This window comes from Lactuca sativa, chromosome 8 (assembly GCF_002870075.4).
Source record: "Lactuca sativa cultivar Salinas chromosome 8, Lsat_Salinas_v11, whole genome shotgun sequence".
NCBI lineage: Eukaryota > Viridiplantae > Streptophyta > Magnoliopsida > Asterales > Asteraceae > Lactuca > Lactuca sativa.
Window position 1 is genome coordinate 243,887,568 of NC_056630.2, and position 10,867 is coordinate 243,898,434.

General features: G+C 33.1%; 1 long non-coding RNA gene across 3 annotated transcripts; it reads right to left on the bottom strand.

The window, feature by feature from the left end:
- Nucleotides 1-421: 421 nt before the first annotated feature.
- On the bottom strand, nt 422-6,900 carry LOC111899104 (uncharacterized). Of its 3 annotated transcripts, none has more exons than XR_008225357.1 (4): nt 6,759-6,900; nt 5,388-5,495; nt 3,011-3,093; nt 422-838 (listed from the first exon to the last, which is right to left on the bottom strand). It is a non-coding gene; the product is annotated as an uncharacterized LOC111899104 (long non-coding RNA). The 3 variants fall into 3 exon arrangements; XR_002852775.3 differs by having other exon boundaries at nt 422-899; XR_002852773.3 differs by having other exon boundaries at nt 422-903.
- Between the last annotated feature and the right edge of the window lie 3,967 nt (nt 6,901-10,867).

A 10,867-nucleotide genomic window follows, 5' to 3' on the forward strand; every position in this document is an offset into this window, starting at 1 on the left:
TTAAACCCCTCAGAACCACATGTCCCAATAATTCTAGAGGAATCTCTGAATCAAATCATGCAAACCAGTAGAAGAGAATATGCAAGAAATTAAACTAACACCAAAACCCACAAACAAACCACAAAAATCACACAAACCAGTTGTTCTTACTTTATGTTCAAAAGAGCAGGGACAAAATATTAATCAATACCTAAACTTTACCCCTTCACCCAATCATCTTCTTCCTTAACATGAAAAACAAGAACATCTAGAAAAAAAAAAATGGATAATGAGTCGATTACCTGATTCTTAGTTGGAGCCATGAAGATGATAAGTGATCGATGCTGCAGCAGATTGGTGCAAGAGAAGTGACAGGTCAAGAGCACAATAGCATACAAATATAGTCTAATCTAATAACTAGATATTATATAAAAATACTGAATGATAAATATAACAAACATTTTAAAATTGAAACCTTTAAACAACATCCACATTACAAACATAGATCCAAATAGTAGCATTAAAACAAAAACTTCATTGATAACATATATCCGAGAATTACTTGCATTCCAGAGGGCCTATACAGCTTCTCTTCCTCTCTTGATCTTGGCAACAACTGTTACCATGACTGCAACGTATATCTTGTCCATGATTTTCTCAACAAACATGAAAAGCCTCCATCTCCACTGCTTCTTCAACAACAGAACTCCAATTACACCCCAAAAACCTGTTGCAAATCCACTCATGATGTCCAGGTAAAACCACCATACCTTGAAAACCAGCAGCAGAGAGATTGAGGTACATCAGCTGTTTGAAGGATCCAATGAACTCAGGGATCCGGCTTCCACTGGCAACAATCCTTACCCACCCATGAAGACAAGATTATAAACTCAATTTTGATGTCCAATCATTTTACACAACTAACTACAAGAAAATAATTTTTTTGTTATTATTTGACTTGACATGGTTGATGTGCCAAGCCCAAGCCTAATTAAAAGATACTTTCTTCTGCAACTCCAAATTAAAGATATTATATCATCTTCTATAAAAAAAAAATAAAGTCTTCTCAAATGCATTACGGTTTTATTAGACATGACAATTTCAACCCATTTACTTGAAAATAGGCACTAAAAATGACCTAAATAAACAATACAAAATTACATTAAAGAAATTATATAATAGTTTTTTTAGTAAATTACATGAATGGAGTCATGTAGTTTTGGGTAATTTGTGTGTATGGTCCTTAACTATTTTTTCTAACTCGGACGGTCCTTATAGTTTGGTTTTGTTTAGGTTTTGTGTCCCCAAACAAATTAATATGACTATCTTGCTCTCAATGTAGATTAGCATAAACCACAGGGACCATTTGTGTAATTTACTCTAGTTTTTTCTTTTAAGTTTGATACCACTATTGCTACAACTTTTTTGGCTTTTAGCGAATTGGTGTTATTGAATTGGAACACTGTTGGGTATATTCTATGCCCCATGGCACACGTAAAAACATTTGGCCAAAACCTTCCACACAAACTTTGAAGTCAACAAAGTAAACCCCCAAATAACACTCACACACAAAAAAGGGGACCATGATTACCAAATGTATTCCACTTTGCTATTATTCCACAAAAAACAAAAACTACTATCAGGATTGCATAGACTAACTATCAGTGTTGTGAAGTATACTTAGCTTAACTTGTTAATATTTTCAATTTATTAGTTCTTATTTTAAGTTACAATGTTACGTCCTGTAATTTTTAAATATATACCAACACCAAAACATAAGAGATTATGGTTGATGGAAGAGAAAAAATGAAAACAAATTTGATGTCCTTAATCAATGCCAGAAACTATGAATGTCATGACAGATACTTTCATTTCAATTCATAGAATACCACTTCCCAAAGAATTTCTACATTACCCATCAGCTTTCATTTTATCCTCGTTTGTTCCTCTAAATTACACTTTTTAATGTAAGTAAATACAATATGATGTAGAGATGACAATTCCAACCCATTTATAGAAAAATGGGTTGATTTAGGTCATTCTTTATATCTAATTGGTCAAACAGGTCAGCCCGGTTCCAAAACTCATTTATATGTGTTAAAAGTTTGTGAGCTGTTTTAATAACCAATTAATATCTTACTTCTTAAAACACAGTTTTAATAAGTTTTCTTAAAATATTTAAGGCATTCCAGTAAACACTTATGATATTTTAAAACACACATGCACTTAGAAGAAGCACTGATTTTGTTGTCTTTACCAGATTTACAGGTTATTAAATTTGAATAAAACTATTGATGCATGCTAGAACTCATATCTTTAAAGTTGTAATTCATTTTAGTTGCAACTAGTGCGGTCTCTAATATGTCTAAGATGCAATATTTGTGTTGATATTTACAAAAAGTTGATTACATGAAAATAAACTGTCTTTTTTCTGTCAAAAATATACAGTAAAAAATGATATTAGATAACTAATATCCAGAAACTTGTATTTTGGTCTTGGGGTATTTTTCTTTTTCTCTTAATCAAATGGTAAAAACCACTTTCATGAGTTTCCTTTGTTGCAAAATAGGAGATAAAAAACTAGCTACCAACAAGCTGGTTGGTTTGAAACAATATGAGCGTATAGTGATATTTGTGGACATAAGGATACAAAAATTGTTCTAACACAACTTTATTTGAATAAGAAATATTCATTGGTAGTTTGCAGCACATTTAAGTGTGATTTAAACAAGTCATTAATATATTTTGCTAATCATACAAGACTTGATATCTCGTCCTCTGTAGATTTAGTTTGTTGGTCCGGAAGTATCACATCAATGTACATGTATATGTATTTTAGTGTATCTATATGTATATCAATGTATGTGTGTGAGTATTTGTTGGTGTATCAATGTACATGTAATATACTAATATGTCTACCAATGGATCCTACAAACGTGTTAACTTTAACATCACCCGTAATATTGTTCTTATGAGACATGACAAACACACATTTCATAAAGGAACAACATAACATGTCAAGTGTACTAACCTTTAGAAGATGTTGCAATCAGCATAATTAATGCTTGAAACTTGATACAACCACTGAGACATCCAATATGATCAACAAGTCACCTGAAACACCACAAAAGCAATCAACAAAAATGCTTAATACCACCAAACTCAACAACAACAATTACCAGCATATATGATACCATTGCATTCTATTTGGGAGAGAATAAATAGTTCACTTTCTTGGTAATTATGATAAACAAACAAGCTTACTCATTATAATTATCAGATAATAAATTCATTCTACTTACTGTATATATGATCTCTAATTTTGGTATATGTTCAAAACAAAACGAAAGAAGAAATGCATAAAAATCATCACTGCAAAAGTTAACTTGAGGAACAAGTTTAGGGACACTAGAAAGCATATAATGTAAATAATGATTGAGAACATGTGCAACCATGAACATAGCAATCAAGAATCATCACTACACAAGTTAACTGGATGAAGCATAATGGTACAAATATCTGACATAGAAAGGACAGTACCTACTGAAAAAGGTATACAGAACTCAAACTTTATCTCATACATTTTCATAAGAATATAGCTTATCAGTGTTAATTATGAAGTATACTTAGTTTAACTTGTTAATATTATCAATTTAACAGTTCTTATTATAAGTTACAATGTCACGTCTTGTGATTTTAAAATATATACCAACACCAAAACATAAAGAGATTTTCAGATATTTTCATCTCATTCTTTATTTCTAATAGTTCACATAAGTCAACCGAGTTCAAAAACTCATTTAAATGTGTTAAAGCTTGTGAGTTGTTCTAATAACCAATTAATGTTTTACTTCTTAAGACACAGTTTTTTAATAGTTTTCTTAAATTATTTAAAACTATAATAAAACACCCACCTACATCTGTGTATAAAGCTTTTATACTCCTTTAGTTCTCATTGCACATGTAAATGTCTTAGGCCACAAGTTTTCATTCAATGAATTAGAAGTCAACAGGAAATTATAAACTTCAGTTTAACGGTTTAAGGTTTGCAAAAATAAATTGCAAGTAAAGAAGTTTTAGATTATTTGAGCTTAACAAGGTTGATGTTTTAATCCCAATAAAAGACATGTTCTACAACTTCAAGTCTAAATTCTATGCCCCATGGTAGACGTAAAGGTATCTGGCCACAAGTTTTCTCACAATGATTTTAAACATACACAGAAAAGTAGTGCCATAATGCACAAAGCATATTTTTTTCTTATAGAACTTTCCATGCAACTTATTTCTAACAATGCTTTTGTGGAAATTTTGGAGTATGTGTCTTTGTTTAGTATGCCTAAGCTGCATTGATTTCTTCATTCTTTACCATTGATAAGGGTGAGCTACTGATATTTTAAGAGATATTGCCATAAAAGTGTTTTTCAAACATAGTTCTCTGAAAAATTAGAACTCCATATAAAACTTCAGTTTTTCAAATGGAAAAAAGATTTTGTTCTTCAACTTCAAAATCATATTCCAATACAAAATAATATAAAGGTCATAAAACTTCAGTTTTTCAAATGGAAAAAAAGAGTTTGTTCTTCAACTTCAAAATCATATTCCAATACAAAATAATTAAAGGTCAATATGCCTCTGAAAAATTCAAACATTAATCTTTCATTAAAAAGTCCAAAACCTATTTGACAGAAAGATTTAAAAACTTTGAAAGCTAAAATAGAAACTTGGAAGACTGTCTAATAGCAATAGTAAATGAAAGACTTAAAGTGATGAATAGATTTTCAAAAAATTTCAGACTCTTGTTAGCTTCTTTATTTACAAAAGGACTAACTCAAAAATAAAAACTAATAAGATACACAATGCAATTCAAAAAAGAAAAAGAACAAAAAAACTAGGAGTATATAAAGAAAGAAAATTTTCATTGTCATTTATAGTGGTTCAGAGTTCAAACAAAATTTTGTCTTTAGTTTAGAGATTGAGTATTGTGCACAAAGAAGCTTATACTGAAAAGGTGCTAAAACAATTTTATATGGGCAAGGCACATTCATTGAGCACGGGAATGGTTGTAACATCACTCCATTTTCATAGACCTTTTTCAACATCCTAAAGATTACATATTATATATATGTTCCATTGGAGAGATTTCTTTATCTCGCTAGCCATACATGATTTCTTATACCATTTCTCCATATATTAGTTAATCCGGAAGCATCCATGTATCTATGTATGTGTATGTAATTATGTATAATGTATCTATGTATCTATGTATCTATGTATCTGTATTTTTTTGTTAGTGTATTTGTATGTGTATCAATGTATATGTATATATGCATTTGTATGTGTATCCATTGCTATTATGAGAAATTGCAAAAACACATTTCATAAAGGAACAACATTTCAAGTGTACTCACCTTTAACAGATTTGACCCAGAGAAGGCTCCAATGGCAAAAACACATGTTTCTGCATAGGATGCTTCAATTCCCCATACGTATTAACCTTCATCCACCCAACAACTCACCTGAAACACCAACACAAGCAATCACTATAAATGCATATGATCACTAAATGGGTCCAATTCCCCAAACACAACAAAAACAATTCCCATAAACTGCAGATATCATTGCATTCGAATCAGAAGAAATCAGTTCGCTTTCTTCATAACCATGATAAACAAACAATCTCTTTCTATTTATTATAGGATACCAAGTTCACTCTATTAGGTATATAATCTAAACTTTTGTGAACATGTTAAAAATAGAACGAAAGAAGAAATGCACATAAATCATCACTGCAGAAGTTAACTGGAAAGCATATGATGTACATAATGATCTTGAGCATGAGCAACTATGCATATAGCAATTACCAGGAAGATTCAATATCGTATTGATCTCTGAAAAATGTATACAAAACTCAAACTGTTCCTTATACATTTTCATCAGATTACTTGCTAATGCGAATTGAAAATTTCCTAAAAGTCCTATGACAATTATGATATCATGTATCAGTAGATATCAATACAAAACCTAATTTGATGATATTGGAGCAGTTGCATACATACATAAATAATATGTGAAGCTGAGTAAAATTATATATACATAAAATAAAAATAAAAAGTAACAATTCCATTTGTAGAAACTGCTTTCATAGCATATGAAGAACCAATTCAATATATAGCAGCAATATAAAAAACATGTTTTTCTCCAATATTCTCACAGTAAACAAAAGCATGAAAAGATAGAGGCCTTTCATGACCACTGGTCAACATAGGACTATAGGTGATTCGTTGACACAATAAAAAAAATACGACTTTAAGTACCAAAGAGTCTACTGAGAAGCAGGGGTTTAATTGAGTTTGAAGTATTTCCTCCCTTAAACAGGTAATTACAGATTACGTGGTGACATTGTATCTACCATTTGGAGCTGCAAGTGTGTTGCAAAACAGAGGCTATCACCATCAGCTTATATGCATCATTTTACACCAAGCTAAAATTCTACCTTCTTGTGTTACAGGTCCCAATTTGTGTGAGAATTAGGTCAAACAGAAACATACGAGCATAGATGGATCATTTCTCAGTATACATCAATGCAATTGGATTATATTACACATAAAAGCATATATGTATCGTTTTCAAAAGCCCTAAATTCCGATGCTCTTTGTCTTACAGATCCCAATTTGTGTGTTTTGTAGCATTTTCTGAATTTTCTTAAAAAAACAAATAGAGCAAGTTCATAAAATCTAGAGAATTGGGTCAAAGAAAAAATGAAGAATAAGAAAACATACCAAGTGAACACCGATGACTCATGAATCACAAAAGGGGACATACGAATCGTCAGTGTAGGCTTCGCATTTTCCCCGTACTCGTCTATTTCCCAGTGACGATAGTTTTGAGAGGACCAGAAATTTGGGGGAAATTTTGTTACGAGCAAATTATAAATTTGGTCCCTACCTTTCGTTTTGTTACAGATATAATCCATTTAGTAACAAATTTGTTTTGTATTACCTATGATTTTCTATTTCTTCGATTGGATCATTCATATGTAAAGTCCTCAGGTGAAGCAAATAGAAATAAGTTAAAATGCTTAAAAGATGATATTGGGTTACTATAATAATAATAATAATAATAATAATAATAAAATAAATAAATAATGATATCATGAAAAGAGGGCTAAGATGGTTGGATCCAAAATAAAAGTTTGAGTAAATTATACGAATGGTCTTTATGGTTTAAGGTAAATTGCATTTTTGGTCTCTAATTTATTTTTTAACTCAGAAGGTCCTTATTGTTTGTTTTTATTATACGATTGGTTCCTGTCTTACCTAAAAAAAACTATTTTGCCATTGATTTTTTAATTTATTTAAATAAATACACCCTCAAATACCACCCCCTCACATTACCTTAGCTACTCATCATTTTTTTCCTATTTGGGTAAATTACACCATCCGTCCCTCGTGTATATGTAGAAAGCGTGTTTAGTCCTTATTTTCAAAAATTAACTCGGACCGTCCCTGAATTTGTTTTTTCTTGCATGGTTAGTCCCTATTGACATAAAATGACTATTTTACCCTTAATAATTTTTATTTTATTTTTTTTGTTACTTATTTATCAGTGTATAGATTAAAAAAAAGTAAATATCCCACCCCTCCCCTCCCCCTATCCCTAGTTTCCTTCTCCCTCTCTCTCATTTACACTCACAACCGACAATTACCCAACTCCGGCGCTCCTTCTCCTTTCTCCGGCGATACCAACCTTTTTCTTTCTCTATTTTTCGATCATCACCCACTACAAGTGCTGGCAGCTGCGAATGGTGGTTCTTTGTCGCATTCTTCTAAAGTCCAATATTCCTCCCCCAATTTTAACTAAGAACTACAATTTGTGTGACAACTTGATACTTTTACACTGAGCAATCCATCCATATATCTAAAATTCACTTGAATTTAGCATCTTTTAAAAGTATGTTGAGCCCGCGCTAGTGTTTTAGGCTTAATATATAAGAGATATGGACTTAGGAAAGATTAGGAAGGGTGCTGCATCACGAAATCCAACCAAACACACCAAGAGAGGTGTGTGCGGCCAAGCCAGCCGCACACCTAGCAGCAAACCCCTCCAGCCTCACACTCAACCCTATATAAAGTAGAGGACCCCCTTCCATTCACTTTTGGCTGCATCCTTTCTCTCTCTATACTTTCCCTCTCTAGAAAACCACCCAAGAACACCTAGAAGACTCCCAAAACGTGAAGAACACCATCATTTTACTTGTCATGGAGATGAAATACTTGAATCCAAGCCTCAAACTCATAATGCTCTTCATGTTCTTCATCCTATGAAGGAGTGCGGCCGCACACCTTCATCAGGTGGCCGCACACACTCATAATACCCTCCAAAGTGAGAGTAAGGCCACATAATCGACACATGGGACTCGAACAAGGAGTGTACGGCCGCATACTCTAGTGTGCAGCCTCACTCACAAGTCTGGCCGACCCCAGCCGCACACTCACCTATATGGCCATAAACACACCCTAATACTCATATTTGGCCTTAAACTTGCATAGATCATTGGGTATAGAACATGGGACACTTAGTCTTAGTGATTCCATGCCCTTAGGAAGGATTTCCCCTCATGTTTAGTCATGAAAACACCTTATCTCTAACTTATATATGTGTCACCGTATGATTAATAGGGGCTACTTGTGTTTAGAACATCCGTTGACACTCAGCAGTTATACGAATCGCAAACTTGAACCCTACAGTAAACGGTGAGTTTATACCCCTTAATGAACCTTTTTAAATGTTTTTACGTGTTTTAGGGGGGATACAAGTATAATACTACGTGTTTTTATTATCAAATCATATGTGAATTACATTTCATCATCAAAAGGAGAACTCTCTACACTTTTAGATACTTATCAAGAAAATTGTTTTCAACTAATTATCAAATGTGTTTTTAAGGTTAAATTGTTGTTAAATATTTTCAAAACTATGTTTAAACTACATTTCTTTTAAAATATATCTACATTAATATATTTATATAAGTAAGACTTGAAGGACTTAGGACCGATAGCTCGCCTTATTTCATGTTCTTGTTTGATGTGGTCTTAGGATATTGGTTGTCCGTCCGACTGTCATTAATTTCTTAGTTATATATCATATATATTTGTGTTAGATATGAAAGTTTTCATCTTATTCAATACCTTTGCAGATCAAAGGCAGGAATTCACACACTCTAGTTAACTATAATAGGTATAGTTAAGGCTACTGCTTGTTACCTCTACTACTACTATACACACTACAACTGTCAATATTACAAGTTAATACAAGTATAAGAGAACACTCTACCTACTATACGAAAAGTCTACCATGCTAAAGCATAAGAGAACACACTAATCCAAAGTAAAACACACTATCCCTTGATAAGGTACTCTACCGCGCTTACACCATGTGATCAGGGCTTCCCGGAAGGAAAGCAACACTACATGTATATATCTATACGGAACTGACACTATTACATCCCGACTGTTAACAACAGTCCGAGCCTACTAGGCCCAGGGATGACACTACATCACTTCACTACGGATGACCAGGAAGGTCATCGGACACTCTAATATCATACAATTGGTCACATGAGGGGTTACACTTATATCCAAATAAATACACTAAGACTTAAAGTCTAAGCTAATATCCCGAAGAAATTAAAGATCTATTGCTGACTAAAGTTACACCACTACTGCTGTTAGCAGGCATAACATTTCTTCAGCTATGTTACTCACATGAGATCTATTACTATACTTTTACAACTGAAGGTTTCAAAGATAATACTTTTACACACTCAAAGGATTTGACTTACGAATGCGTATTTATGGAAAATATAGGATTTTCTAGGGAATCCTACTACTCATAAACATAAGTTTCAGTTTCTATATTACGTGTTCGTAAAACTGTTTTACACAAACAACGACACTAAAATCTTATGAACTCACCAGCTTTATGCTGATACTCGTTTTCAAAATAACTTGTATCCTCAGGTTAAAGATAGACAGGTACTGGTGTAGCTTTTGGAGAAGATGGAGCACATACAAGACCCATCTTTTATTTTGTTATACTTTTGGCGTCTATTAAACTTTACAGAACACATTTGTAATTATGATCACTATATTAATGAAATGGTTGTTGTTTCTTGTTTTTACTATTATGCAATTGTAATGATACTATACATGACGTCCTCCATCCCAAAACGTAGTCTGCCGTTCTAGGTTCTGGGGTGTGACAATTTGATCAACGAAATCCACCAAATCCATTCCCAAATAATCATCAGATGACTTCTTTCTCTCCATCCTTCATCCGCTTCCTACCTACACGCCACCATCCTCCATACCTTGAGCTTTTTCATCTCTGCCCTTCCACATCCACTATATCGTCATCATCCCATTTCAATAAACTAACCCATTTCTACATTCAACCTCATCAGTATTTAGATCGGAAAAGAAGGAGGACAAACATAAAGGAGATTTGTGGTCCGTCCAACTCCACAATCAAGGTCCACAATAGCAACACACAGAGGAGGAGGTTATGGTGGCTTGGAGGATATGGCGTTGTTACTTGCAGGGGATGAAATTGATGGTGTGAAGGGGAAGATGTCAGTGGTTTGAAGGAGATGATGAGTACCTCCGGCGACTAGATGTTGACTTCCTCCGGTGGCCTGATTTTGACTTCACAGGAAAGGGTGGTTTTCAGATGAAGATAGAGAAACGGGAAAAGGGATTTAAGGCATCTGGCTAACTGAGAATGGGGTGGGTAAGTGTGAGGCCCACTTCATTTTCTATATATTATAATTAATAAAAAAACAAACAATCTAAAAGAAAATAAACAATGGCAATATAGTCTTTTTAAGTCT